This window comes from Copadichromis virginalis, linkage group LG7 (genome assembly GCF_057382275.1).
Source record: "Copadichromis virginalis isolate Kocher_CV1m ecotype Utaka linkage group LG7, C_Virginalis_male_GT1.1, whole genome shotgun sequence".
NCBI classification, from domain to species: domain Eukaryota; kingdom Metazoa; phylum Chordata; class Actinopteri; order Cichliformes; family Cichlidae; genus Copadichromis; species Copadichromis virginalis.
In genome coordinates, this window is record NC_140624.1 from 15,853,930 (window position 1) to 15,868,922 (window position 14,993).

At 39.5% G+C, this 14,993-nt stretch overlaps 1 protein-coding gene across 11 annotated transcripts in view; it reads left to right on the plus strand.

Annotated features, from left to right (window-relative positions):
• tjp1b (tight junction protein 1b) overlaps positions 1–14,993 on the plus strand; it is a 65,180-nt gene that overhangs the window by 16,055 nt on the left and 34,132 nt on the right. Inside the window, exon 1 of one of the 11 annotated variants that reach the window (XM_085462108.1) lies at positions 5,998–6,191. The exons of 7 other annotated variants lie outside the window; for them this stretch is intronic. The gene's annotated coding sequence lies outside the window, so the exon portion shown is untranslated. Of the gene's footprint in view, positions 1–5,997; positions 6,192–6,219; positions 6,319–6,350; positions 6,531–6,823; positions 7,071–14,993 lie in introns of those variants that run through there. 3 more of the 11 variants (XM_085462111.1, XM_085462109.1, XM_085462110.1) reach the window with 3 other exon arrangements.

Genomic DNA, 14,993 nt, shown 5'->3' on the forward strand with positions numbered 1-14,993 from the left:
AAGAATGGAAGAGTGAGGAGGCTGCGCCGAGACAACTTAATCAATCACGAGGGTTGTGGATGCGCCGTAGATTACAATGTCCGCTGATTGATTATCATGACATGAGCGCATGCTGGTTTTCTGGAAGCAAATACATTTTACAGGCAGCAAAAATATATGTTGCATTTCCCAGCAAACACCTCAGAGGAAAATGTGATACTAATCATATCCACAGATGAGTCATTGCATTGCTTATTGAAAAGGGTTCAGAATGATTTATTATGATAAGTAAATAATTATTGAAAAGGATGACAGTTTTTTCAACATCTGATGGTTTTATTTAGTCCAAATACACCGAGTCTCTCTCCTGAGAGAAACAGAGGTTTTAAACTTTTAAGAAACTAGTTCCAGCAACGGTGTGATTATTTTCTAAAATGAAATGGACATCAGTAAGTGATTATCACAAATAGCTGCTGTTTTATTGTCTAAATAATAACCTTCCATTGTGATAATGCTATATTGTGAGCTTTTCCCTTTACTCATTAGGTGTTTACATCAAGCGACATACTCGTTGATAGTATCAGATCATACAAATTCAGGTGAATGACGATCCAGTCCAGATGGACATTATTGACATTTAATTCTGTCTTTGAAGGAAGTCGATATGTTGATGTCAGGCAACAAGGACAACATCAGCCAATAACAACGCCAATATATCAGTGCACCCCTAGCTTCAAGTACTGTAAGGTTTAACATGTCACATCATGTTAAATGTAAGGTTTTACTTTACTGATTTATATTTCTACATGACAGCAGTGTGTGTTTGTATTTTTTGTGTAGTTAGATGTGTGCGCACTCGCTGTGTAAGCGGTGCGTCTGTGTGCTTCTTGCAGCCTGCCATGTTTCTGTACATGTAGGATGTGTGTTGATGCCCAGGGAGGCACCATATGCTGTTTAGGCTCAGGAGCATCCCATCACGGCAAACCCGAACAGCCGCAGCTCCTTCATGCGTCTCCCTCCATTAGATCGCGCGTGCATCACCCGCCAACATGGGCCTGCAATCACGCAGATCCACTCTCCTCCTGCTTGTGTTCACTCCATCATGAATAATTCTTCATATAGATTTCTTCTTGCGAGGCTTGACATAGCCAGGTTCAAGACAGATAAAGTGTTCTGCTGAAAGCCTGCAGAGGGCAGAGTTTTACTACTTAAATGCACAGGAACAGAGTGACACATGCTCTCTCTTTTTTTTTTTTTTTTTTTTTTGCACAGCTGACACAATAGAGAAAAAAAGGGGGGTTGGATGTTGGGTTTAGCTTTTACATAGGCACTAATGTTACGATACAAATGATCGCGACAATAAATGAACTGTGCAGCCACAGGAAGTGGTAGAGTTGATTGCTGAAGCCGATGATACAGAATTGTTTAACTCCATGCTTTTTTTAATTTATTGCATTAGGGGGGACACCTTCAACCATGCACTCTATGCCCTGATTTATCTTTTTCTCATGGGATCTGCCAGTGACTTAACCTGCACTTTAGTAAAAATTATTTTCTAGTAGAAATGAGAAGTGGAGATTTATAGCATGGTCTGGTTTATTTCCGCAGTGCGGTAAATTACACCTGGGTGATTTTTCTCCCTTTTTCTTCCTGTCTCTGTTACCCCTATCAACTGCCCTCCAAAATACCCCTTCGGTCTGGTCCAAAGGGACCATCTGATTACAGTCCACCTAGGCCTCTAATTGCTTTACTATCATCCCGAGCAAGGTTTTTCTCTTTGGAGCAAGCCAAGGATAGACAGCCGCTTATGAATCCAAAATAATTTAAAGTTCTTGATGATGGGGAATAAGAAGCAGCCACCTCATAAATTTAAGCCTTAAGTGATATTTCACATCCTGGGTCACACGGTGTGTAGGTGGTTAGGCCTTAGATCACAGGATTTCAGCAGTTCCTCTTAATGCACGCTGAAAATCAACACATTGGTGCCATTCAGCACTCTGCGGAACCAAAACTGGTCATCTAAAATCTTTAATTCCCCCTCGAGGAATTCAGCTTCATGGTTAACTTTTGCATTTGCTCAAAGGCAAAACAATTTAGCCCCCCCACCTTACTAGTGAAAAACCTCTCTATCATAACGCGCATCCACATTAACTGATTGGAATTGTTCATCTTTATTAGCATTCATGCTCCCTCCTGGGATAAACATACTTAGGTGATTGCTTCTTTGCCGGTGTACATGATGTCGTTTGATCCAGAGGATTTGGATGCTGTGGTAGACTGTTGTCACATGATCCGCAGGCCGGGGATGTGAGGCCGTTTCATGTCACCTGATATGTCTGAGCTCTCAGCCGTTGGTGGGAAAATGAGACACAGATTATAGGTTCATTTGGGGAATCTTGGAAAATATGTGTTTCCTCCCTCCTGAACATGATTTTAGCTTTTAAAAAGCATGAATCAGTAAATCCAGATTTGTCCTTTCTCAATCACATCCTGAACATCCAGTCAGATGGTGTTTGTGTCATTCCTTATTTTCCACTAACTCTAGATCAGAATGCTTGCACCAGTTTATTAAACAGGCTACCTGTGTTTAAAGTGGAAATTTAAAAAAGACACTTATGTAATAGAGTATTTTCTGGGATAGCATTTTTGATCCGGTGCAATAATACGGATGGTGCAAAAGTCAAATTCTCCACAGATATACGGTGACAATTTAGCTGCTCCTTTGCAGCAAAAGCACATTTCAAAGCAGCCATTTGGCAATTCATGTGATAATAAAAATAAATAAATTATTAATTGCATTCAAAGGAAGCAAACCACAAAGACAAAAGTGAATCATTAGCTGTGCCTTACATAAAAGCGCAGTACTCAAAAGGTTAAACAGCAAACAGCTGCATGATTATCATCATAAATGCTATCTATATTTGGATGCAGGAACTGAATATTACACTCCAGGTTAAATATATATATTATAACTGATGATGCAATCACAAACTGTAAAATGAGCTTCTAATCCAGGTACCAGCAGCAACATCGTGTCTCCTAGAGCCTTCAGCTGGATTTTACCGCTCTACATGCTTTACAGAGGTCACACTTCATTCATCTATAAAACGCTGTTTGATGGGTGCTTTTCTTACCTGTTGACTTTACAAGATGCCTCCTACTCGTGAGATCACGAATGATGGCGTCTATGTGCCGCGCTTCATAACGTCACGGCCCTCTGAAAACCTTTCTGTCCTGAATTAATGGCTTGGCTGTCACGTCAGTGGGATGCTTTCTCATGCTAGAGGTCAGTGATGCTGACAGAGGACAACACAGAAATCGCAGAAACACAAGCCACTGTACAGTAGCCAGCTCACTCCGTTATGGGATTACACTGATGTATTCCAATTTGTAAAACCAGCCACTGGGTAACAAGATAAGAAACCAAGTTTTGCGTATCATCTTGCAGCTTTGGCAACATGGAGTCATGGAATATCATATATTATTCCACGTAGCTATTGGACAAATGCATTTATTTTCCTCTGCTGCAGTGCTATGTTTAACTTCTGTCATGTCATTTGATAGCTGTGGTCATTAAAGCACATAGATGGCCACGCCAGCCTTTGCTTAGTCGGCTGTTTTCCTGACCTGTACAACCGAGAGGTGACTCACGTGCCGTCAGGGGCAGTGCACTCTAAAAGCCAGCCTGCTGTGAATTTCTAATTTGCTTTTCCACTCGTGTGATTCGTTCCTACTCTGGTCATACTTGCTTTGGATCCTGTCTGTGTTTTTAGATGCACTGATGGGGGGGGGGGGGGGAGAAGACGCTGTATTATTCTGTTGCACGGCGTGTGAAACTCCCTCTGTGCTGTTGAAGTCAGTGATGCAAACACTCTTGTAGCAATAACAGAGGGTACGTCAAGGGCTTCTGCAGAAATACATTAAGAGGCATGAGCTCACATCAAAGCTACTTCAATTCACAGACGCAGATGGCAAAACAGGACATGCATTACAAGTATGGTTTGATTTTTTCTGCTTACAAACTTTGAACATTGTAATGTGTGACAAGAACTTACAATGATGAGTCTCATCCTCCAGATACACATCACACTCTCAATTACTGCAAAAGTTTTTGCTGTTATCACAATATAAGCACAGAAAAGTTGTAAGTTACAACTGCTGCTCATTACACTTTGCTTTTCCACACGACATCTGTGCCTGCCTTTGTTTATCTAATTCTTATGACCTTGGCCAACACACATTCTTCCATTCAAGATGCCCCTCACCTCCCCCTTCTCCTTCTGATCCTCCAATGAAATCTGCAGCGATCTCCTTACGTCAGCTACATTGCAGGACCTCTGTTCTCCTCCAGCATTATATTCAGGCCCTGTCTTCTCCTGCGTTCATTAGTGCCAGAGGTAGAGGTGACAAGAACGGTCACACATTCTCAAAGTGATAAAATACACAACGGACGGCGCTGCAGGGAATTAGTTACTTGTGGAAACGCTAACAAACTAAAGTGCATGCGATAGAGTCTTAAGAGTGGAGTTTGGTGCAGTGCACAATTTACATTCAGCTGTATATTGATTAAATCTGTATGCCCCCATGGGAAGGAGTATTGAGCATCGTGACTGTAGGCTGGATTTTAATTCTATCCTCTGCATTTTAAATGGCTTTCTGCACCATGTAGTTACAACTTAAGTAACCTACCTCAGCTTTTCCTATAAAAAAGTTTACGTTTGAGGTTGTTAAAAGTAATAGCTAAATACATTTCTTGGTGACACAGTTTGCATTCAGAGCAACATAAGGAAGGCATCTATTCACACATGTGGAGAAAGGCATGTGGGATAAAGCGTCCTGTCCTTGTCCAGCACTGATGCCTTTAAAGGACACTTAGTGAACCCTACAGATTTGTTAAAGTCAATCTTTTGAATTACTGTTAAGTTCTGCTATTTTTTTTAGTGAGATTATATAGAGCTTGAGGTTCTGTGTCTGTAACTAATGAATATGTGTTCTAGCTTTGTGTTAAATGTTTACAAATGTTGTTTGCTTTAAAAAAAAAATCTTGGAGTGTCTTAGTTTTGACACTAGCGAGTACTGCAGCATTTGAATGAGCTGTGTTTTAAAAATACTTTCATTATGTTGGCAAAAAAGCAAAAAATACTATTTTAAAACTACACTTTTAAAAGTATGAATGCAAACACTGCCAATAGCCCTGTCATCCTCACACAAAAATACCTCTCTGTACTTTACCTTTTTGCACAATATGAGGAAAAGAGGGCAGACAATTTGGTTTAGTGCAAAGCATATTACCTGGAAAAAGGGGGGAAAAGGGCAGTTTGGTGGTCAAGACAAATATTAACTTCAAAGTTAATAAGTTTTTAGCGAATTGCCGTTCTGGGGGTTATTTATGACTGACTACACACTCACAAGCTTTTTATTGACAACAGAAAATTTGTTAACCTAAATAAAATGAAAATTTACCTGCTTTTTCTAATTTATTTGACCATGCGCTGATCTGCTGCCTAAACTTGTGTTATTATTTAGATTAAAATAATGATAATTTAAAACAACCCAAGCAATAAGTGTCCGCTGTTAGTCAATAAACATGTTCACCTAATGTGAAATTTAAAAGGCTTCTCGCAACCAATGCATTAATTTAAACCAGATTTAGTTTATCTAACGTATAGGCTAATAATAAATTTAAAAAGTGTAATTATAACAAGTTACATGAAAAAACATTAACAATCGTCGACGGTCCACTTCAGGAATATCTAATTACATTGATATTTATTAATCGATGACAAAATAACAGTCGCCTTAATTACTCGGGTCCTAAAACTGGATAATGATATGTTCACCGCAATCTGATAAAGCGTCTTCGGCGTGTTTTCTCCATCTTCAACGACGCGCTGGAATGGCGCTTCGTGTTGCTGGATATCACTGCTGCTGCTCCTGCTGTGGGCAGCCTCTCTGCTCTGCATCCCTGCTCTCCTCCTCCTCCTCTCCCCCCGCGGATAAACCGGAATGGTTTCTTCCAGGCGAACCTGTCACTGTCGCCGCGGCGGAGCAGGGAGCCGAAGTGTGAGCGCAGGGGGGGGGGGCAGGCTTCATCCACTGCCTGCCATTGCAGTGCGGCGGCTGCTGCTGCTCTGGAGCCACACCAGAGAGACCCCTTTCCTTTTATGTGAGATTTTAACAAGCACGCCGAGAGGACCATTGCTTTCACGAAGGTGAATGGTTATCTTGATTTTTTTCCTCAAGTGCGTTGTTGGGGAGCGTGTTTTTCTTTGCAGCCGTAGGAGTTGACTAGATGTGTCCCCCTGCGGGTACAGGCGAACGATAACGGTGCAAGCCGAGGTAACTTAGCTACCTCACTACTACCAACTGCATCTGCGCGCTATGCTAAGGGGTTAGCAAGTTGCCACGCTAACGTACCTCCTATTTGAAATGGCCAATAACGAGGTTCATTAACGTATTTTATGTGGGACATGCATAAACGGTCAGAATAAGCTACAGAATGCCTTGCGTTAGAGCTGTCATCGAGCGGACGGGTTATTAAGTGCGTCCAGGTAAGATTAGCTGGGAGTAGCTAGCCTAGCTGCTGGAACAAAATGTCGGCCAGCTAGGGGGCTGATTTGACCAAGAGGGTATAAAAGGGGCACAAGATTTAGTGTCAGGGTGCAGGACGCAAGGAGGGAGTGGTAATATGAAGTCAGCTGCTAGAAATATGACATGGTTTTTTTTCTTCCTCTTTGTAAATTAAAGGGGGAGGTGGTGCGCTGTCTCACCTTGTACTGATGTTCCGTTAGTAAAAAAAAAAAAAAAAAAACGAAGTGGGATTTTTGGGAAAGTAGTTAGGTCCCTAGCTGGGATTAGGTTAGTGGCACTGGACTACCTGCTCGCCTGCCCCGCTGTCGTTACATTTTAAACATGTCATAATAATACCAGCTATGTGTGTGCTTGTGTGTGTGGGGTCTTTGATGGGGATAAACGACTGTTTGGTATGGCGCATGCAGGCTAACTTTCATTGTTAGTTTCCATACTAACCAATGGACAGCTGCTAACATGAACTGAAGGCACCAGTGTTCACCTGTTTAGTATTGATTGATGTAAGTTTTTTTTTTGCATGTTATTATCACTTATCTCGTTTTCACATGTGCTGTAACCTATTTAATTTATGTACAGAAGACACTAGCATGTTAGGACGTGTAGAAATAAGAGATAACAATGAAGATGTGAGCTTCAGATTCTGACTTGATGTTATCCGGGATTTTAGTAATCGAAATATCCTGTATTGACTCTAATTTCTTTACCTTATCCTTCCAAAAGCTTCTTAAGGGATTCCTAAGTCAGTTTAGCTGCAGAGGAAAACAATCAACCACCTCTTTCTGGTGGTTCCTTATATCTCACAATCTTGTTTTGAATACAAAAGAAGATTGTGAGATGTCTAAGCGTCACTTCCGGCCAAGATGCCAGGTATTAAATGTGTATGAAGTTCTGTTATGTTTTTTGGAAAAATATAGCAGTGGTCCTGTCATGCATTTCACTTGTGTTGTTTTTGTTAATACAGTCTATGACTTTAGCACTGAATGCTATTTAACAATTACAGTGATTTTTTTACCCTATCACATATATAATTACTGCATATTTTACTGGAAGTTTTGTGATTCATTGACGCACATCTTCATCTTGAACTCCCTTGTGCGTGCAACTAAAATGTGTAAATGCTGGCGACTGGCATTGTGATAGTAACACTAGATGAATCTGCAGCTGGGAAGGAAAATAGATTTGTCAAATGAAGTGGGAGAGTCGTACTACAGATGTTGTTTGTGGTTACCCTTCAGATGTTTCATTGCACAATCCAGTTTGCGTCTTTCTTTCCCTGCTGAAAAACAGATCAGAACACAGAGCTGTACAGGCAGCAACTCTGGCAAACATGTTACTGTGAAGAAGAAAATATCAACCCAAGGGCAGACATACATGTTGGTTTGTATGTTGCCCTGAGCTGTCATGAGAGCAACCATCATCTGAGTCATTGCGGTTTTGGAAGGAAGGACAAGCGCATCTGATATTTTGCCTACTTAAGTTAAATTTGACTGACTGCAGCTTTGTAATCCTGTGTATTTATAGAAACTGGCTGGAATTAGGGGCTTATCTGTTTGGTGGTGACAACAGACATACTAATGAGACTGAATTACTGTATTTATGCCATGTGTTTATACATGCTGCACCTATAAACCTTGGTTTTGCAGATAGGACTATGCACACAGATTGCTTTCTTATAAAGGATATCAAAGTGGATGGCCTCCGTGTAGATGATAAAGAATGTGTTTAAATTAAGGATGCTGGAAAACAATGGCTGAAAATGTTTGATTAGAGCCCAGTCCTGATTGTTGGGTGCTGATACCAATTTACATTTTTAGGCTTATGTATATGCAGACACAAGTCAAAGCTACATTAACAAGGAGAAAACAGAGCCATTGTTTATTAATTTACTGGAAATGTATTGTACAAACTAGATACCTGAAAATGAAGGTAGATGTCTTATCGTAAATTAAGTGTGACTTTTCCAATATTTAAAATGAAAATATGTTTTTAGGCTGTGGCTGAATATACTGGCTTTTACCCCATCCAATTTGGACTGTAGGTAACTGGATTCAGTGCCAACCTCCAAATCTGCTGGTGCTGCCGCTGCTAATGTTAGCCACATTTAGCAAATAATATGACAATGCATGTGCAATTTTGTGCACACTGCAATATGCCACACATTTTAATGGCTTTTAAAAGAAACTGAGAAATGTGATTAGGGCTGCAGCTAGCGATTATTTCAGTAATGATATAATAATAAAATAATAAGAATACAAAAATTCAATTAATCTTTACTCTGTGTTCTTGGAAGGCTTTGTGAGTTCCTGTACATGGGTTTCTGTCTGTGGAAGTGAATCAGTGAGTTTGTGTCTGTTAGCCTTTAAAGGAGAATGGGGTGGGTGCAATGAATAGACGCCAGCGTATCAGCACTCTGAAGTTTGCCCTGTGCTTTGATGCAATGTTTCTGCGCTGCTTAAAACAAGATGTTATGATGGTGTAGACGTTAATTAATATTAACGTCTCAGTGTCCAACCTAAAATCCCGCACGTCAGTGGCTCAGTTTTACTGGCCCATATACATTTTTATTGGTTTGTGGAAAAAAAAAGTTTTCATTTTTGAATATATCAATGCAATTTAATTGAGACAGTATTTTATATTATTTCACTTTGAATCCGAAAAATGTTTCTGAAAAAATCTTGAAATAAATATGGTCTAGTATTGCCATGCCCGTTTTCGACTCGCCCATTTTCGTTTCCATGTACAATAGGATGGCTGCCGTCAGCCTTCAGTAAGCTGTATAATTTAAAGGTGCCATCAGACTAAGTTAACAGTTAATCTGCAGATTTTAATAACTTCTGGAGGCTTACTGCAGACTTTTCGCTGTGTAAAACAAACTGCGGTGGATGGAGCAGCTACAAAGTCTGTTTTTCTTCACGTCTGAGTTTGTTGATCACGTGCTTTGATGAAGGACTCCCGCTCGTTTATCCCAGTAAAGGTTTTAATAATGATTACGGGAACAGCGCTGCTGTTTGGACGCTAGAAACACGCCGCTTTCTTTCACGTCTCAGTAACGGCTCCGCCTCTTTGCTCTTCGCGGTGTGTAAACAGACTCTGTTTCCATGTTAAAGTCATCATCACTGCTGCTGTTGTCAGTGTTTCTGTTTAAAGCTGGAAGCTGTGTGGACTTAATGTGGTCAGACTTTTTATTCACACGCTAATCCTAAATACGTTTGTATTGCTGTTCTGTTTTCAGTTGCAAACATGGGAGAGATGCTCGCTTTCGCGTTTCCATGGTGACATGGCGCTTCAGAGACAAAGCATCGAGAACTTTTTTTTTTTATATATAATTTTTTTATAATCGAATTATTCGAAATACTCGTTGCAGCTCCAAATGTGATTGATACTCATAAATGGTTCTTCAATAAAAATGCAGTATTTTTGGACTATGCCTAGCTTAAAATCACCTCAGCTTTGACTGTTTTGCCAACTTTAGATGAGTCAAGGGTATTTTTTCCCACCACATTTTTAGTCAGCCAGGAAATGAATCACTGGGAAGGTCCCTAGTAATTATCAAGTTACTGCAAAGATGATACATAAATATGCACCATAGTCTCATAAGCTGTGATGCTGACTGTGCTAATAAGGCATTGCAAACAATGAGTTTCATATCTCGATATACGTTCTGTGTAAGTGCAAGTGCGTGAGAAGTGTTCCCGCTGATTTACCCAATGTGTTACACTGTAAATAGTTTGCATTTCAGTGCTAGTGATAGCCTCAGGGGCCACTAGAATAACAAAGAGGGGAATTAATGAGTTAGCCTGTGCTATTTTGAAGAACTGTAACATAGGGCTGGGCCATATTATACCGTTCACGGTAATACCGGTATAATGTTAGGCAACGATAGGAAAATGAAATATCGCGATAGAATGGGAGTAAAACGCGCATGCGCAGTGCCTTTGTTTTCATACGCACATGGCCGATTGTTGAGTGAAACAGATGAACCAGAATTGGTTTGTAAAAATGGTGCAACTTCCATGATGTGGAACTGGTTTGGTGTTTGTCCGTCAGATACACAACAAAGCACATTTTTTTGCAGAACATGCAAGCGGCCGTTGTTATTGTCATATTTGTCGGACTAAGATGCTCTTAAATCTGGGAGTAATCTGGGTCCTAAACTCCGTATGTTTCAGGTCTAACGAACACTGCAGCATCACTGAGCGTTAAAAACTGTCTAAATTCTTTCATCTTTAATAAAACGATCAGCATTGCTGCTTTACCAGGTGTAACTATAAAGTTTAACTTCCAGGCATCCATGAAAACAAAAGTTATTACATTTAACGGAGTTAGAAGTTAGCAGGAAGCTAGCGGAAGTTAGCTCGCTAGTTTCGCTAGTTACCTAAGCATGATATTGCATGTTCTGACTGAGAGATTTCTGAAAAAAAATCAAACGTACAGCTCTGCTATCACTTCCAACATAAATGAAGACAGGAAACTAAACAGCAGTGACGTTTGTAGGGTTACTGAAGTTGGGCTAGCTGGTATATAATGATGTGCTACGTGATCGCTAGCGACACAGCTATGTTAGCATAACATAAACAGTGAAGCTGGAGGACGAACACTAACACTTTTCCACTTATAAAAGTTAACGTGAAGGTTCTTCATGGTTAGAGACAAATGCAATCGCATGGCAGGATGCTGTAAACGGACCAAACTTCAGTCAGGAGAACAACTGAGATAATCCATCCACAATACGAGGTTAGTCATCAATATACTGCAGCAACATGGGAATAGAGCAGCTGCCAGAGAATTCAACATTAATGAATCAATGGTACAGAAGTGGAGGAAGCAAGAAGAATGAGTTTAATAAAGTTTGATTTATCTGACTGCTTTGTTTCACTTAATGTGCCTTATAATCCCGTGCACCTTATGGTCCGAAAAATGCGTACTGCACACTGCAGTTTAATGTTGCAAAGCACCTCTTTTTAACTTCAGTGGATATTATACATGGTTATGCTCAGGATATGTCAGCCCATTTCTACTGGAAATGCCTTTTGGTTAAACTTTCAGCAAGGAATTTGCATTTGCACTGTTACATTTTTATAAAGCTTTAATGTACATAAAAACCAGCTTCTTGTTTAAGTGAAAATAAATGGAAGGTTGTCTTTTTGCGCTAGTAATGTTGTGGAGTTGTATTTTGTCTCGCATCAATTATATCGTCAGTTATATCGTTATCGCAAATTTTCAAATATATATCGTGATAAATATTTTTGGCCATATCGCCCTGCTCTACTGTAACATCTGTGCTTACATCTGTCCCAACATGTTAGTGTATCGTACTATAAGGATTACAGTGTATGTACGTGTCTGTTTCCTAACTCCTAGACACGTTAAGCAATGTGGATGAAACTTTCTATCTAGGATTATCAACATCTATATAGCTTTTGGGAATTATTTTATAACAATTAAGTCTATACATATTATAAATACTATTTGCGGTAGCTTATTTCAGAACGAACAGCTGCATTAACTGTTCGTAAGTTGTTGTTTGCAAATACATGATGATAAACAATTTTTAATGCAATGGCACTTTTGGATCATTTAACTGTGTCGTCATGCATATCTGTAAATAAGTGTACATCAAACAGTGACACCAATAGTTACTGTAATTCTTACACAATGAAAATGTTGCTTGCAAAGAACAAAAATAAATTAATATATTTATCATGCATTTGTTTGGCATTTACTATTTGACTGTGTAGAGTGATATAATGAAGACAAAAAGAGTAACATGTTGACTTAACATACGTGTTTGTGCCTTAATACATGAACAAACTGAACAAGCACCACAGGCCTGGCAGGAACTTGCCACGGGGCAGGTTTTTGCTAATTTACTATAATTCACTCGTGGTTTTTGTCCATTTTTAAAAAAAAAATATCATTATTTATTTGAACGACTGTTTTCACAACAAAGCATAGTTTGGAAGTATCTAATATTGCATGTGTTTAAGGCTTTTGAGTTAGCATTCTGTAGATCAAGCTATAAATGATGGTATTTTGTTTCTTATGTACTACCTCACCCTTGGACTACATTTTGGAGACAGTGTTAGTAGATCAATGGGTGTGTTGGACATGAAAAGGTCATTGCTTTGATCTGTGGCCAAATTTAGACTTCCTAGCAAACATGTTTTAACAATATGTCATTGAAATCTATGTTCTCATAATACATTTGCCCTCTGTCTGGTCATATGGCATGTTTACGTTGTGGTTGTAGTTTCAGTTACACAGAGGCTAGCTTGTGTAAATCAAGGCTGTCATAAATCCCGGTGTGAAGGGGATGTGGAATTATCAGGACGAATAGGCTTGGAAACTCTTTCATCAGTTTCATTTTGGCGTGAACCTCCTTTTTCTTATACTGTAGAAACCTCCCTTATCATTGCTGTTTCTCTTTGGCTCTGCTGTCCTCATTTCAATCACTGTGATGAAGAGGAGGTGGGGGCAGGTCAGTGGCTCAGCTTATCAGCACATTCCTGCCTTCTTGTGTGCTCTGTGTGGGGCACTGATAACTTCCACTGGGATGATTGAGTTCAGGACCAGATTTCCTGCTCTTATGTGCTCAGGACACTCTCGGGCTCTGGTTAGCATCACTAACTGGTGCTGTGGGGCCTGCAAATGGTCTTAGCTCACATTAAGCCTCCATCCACGTGAGTGAGTATCAAAACTTTTAAATTATGTTGTTATAGTTAATGGGACATAGCCAATAGGAATATACGTATTCAAATTCTTTCTTCAGAAAAAAAAAAATTGTTATTTTTACTAAAAACGGCTATATCTGATTTTAGCAGAAATCGTCTAAAAACGCACCTGATCAGCATCTATGGCAATAGCATCCATGGTACTAACTCTAAAGAGGTAAATATTTGCCCAGGGGTTCATGGGAAAACTTGGGGGAAAAAAGAAAACTGATTAAACATTAGATCTTGGAGTCATCCCAGTAAATGCTAATGTCTCCCATAACTGCATGACTTTCAATTAAATGTTTGCTATCTTAATTTAAAAAGTGATGGACATATCAGTAATTTATAAAGGAAAATATTTTGGAAAGGTTAGGGTTAGACATCACTTAATGCAGATTGGCATTTAACTTACAAAACGATTATTACATATACTGAGGCAAGTCATCCAGTCAACTCACTCTGTTGTCCATTATTTACTACACCACATGTGCTGGGTTTTTGCCATGTGTTGTGCGAGAGGGTGCAGAAAACAGATAAAGTGAAGAAGCAACACATGTCTTGTCTCATCTGATGAATGTGTACAAGAAGAGGAGTGTTGGGCACTTATGACAGCAGCAATGTGGCAGCCAAGGCTCTAATAACAGCTAATTATCATACTGTCTAAACACTAATCTGGAAACATGTTAATTGCAGTGTTGACTGCTAGTCTTGACGCTTAGCACATTAAATAAGATTTGCCTGCAGACTGCATTCATTTCAGGCTGAGAAACCCAAAAGAACTTTGGCCTTTCGTGTAGTTTCACATTCAGTCTTTATGCCCAAACATCACCTCTTCAAGGTAGGATCGTGTACTATTTTGAATTTGAAATGTGTTGTTACTAAGGGAACCTAAAGAGTAGAAAGCTAAAGATATAGTTGTAATCTGAGGCCAGGATGCACTTTAATAGAAATCCAAGCACAGACTAAAAGCAATTAAATGATCTGTATTCTTTTATGGTTTGCAATGTTTTCCAGCACCAGTTTTAGTAAAAGCAATAACTGTGGTATTTAATGTGAACTGTGAACGTACAGCTCAAGTTTCTAACGTTCAAACAGAAACTGCTGCAGAAGTTAATATGCTGTAAATATGAGTTCAAGTTACTGGAAATAGAGCTGTAGTTCATTTAAATAAGGGAACTGGCGGTTCTGTAGCTCAGTATCTCACTCAGGTTATGCCAAATATTTAAACATTTTAAAAGAAATTTTTTAAAATCTTTACATGATAAATATGCACACAGAGTGACATTTAAAGCATTTCTGGACCCCATTTTTTTGACCTTGTAGATGTGTGTTTTGCTGTATGTAGCTACACATTGTTTAAAGAAGATGATTGCTGCTCAGGTTCTTTACATTCCTTTTTAGTTTGATGTGGAAATAATTAATTTGGAGGCAGGAGCTAGTGGAGAGAGCAAACTATGTGTGGAATCTGTCACCACTCTCAGGTTCAGCTGAGAGGGATGTAAATTTAACTCTTCCCCCCTTCCCCGCCGGTGACTGGGTGTCTGTCAGGCTTGTCCAGCTTTATCATTATCCTGACTGATGAGTGGGATTTCATGTCCCACATGGCCTTAGTAAGCTGTGAGCTCATGTCCTTGCATACTTGTGAAAATCTGCTGCTTTTTTTGTTTATTAGTCTATTTAAATTTGAATTTCAAATTTAAATTTGAATGC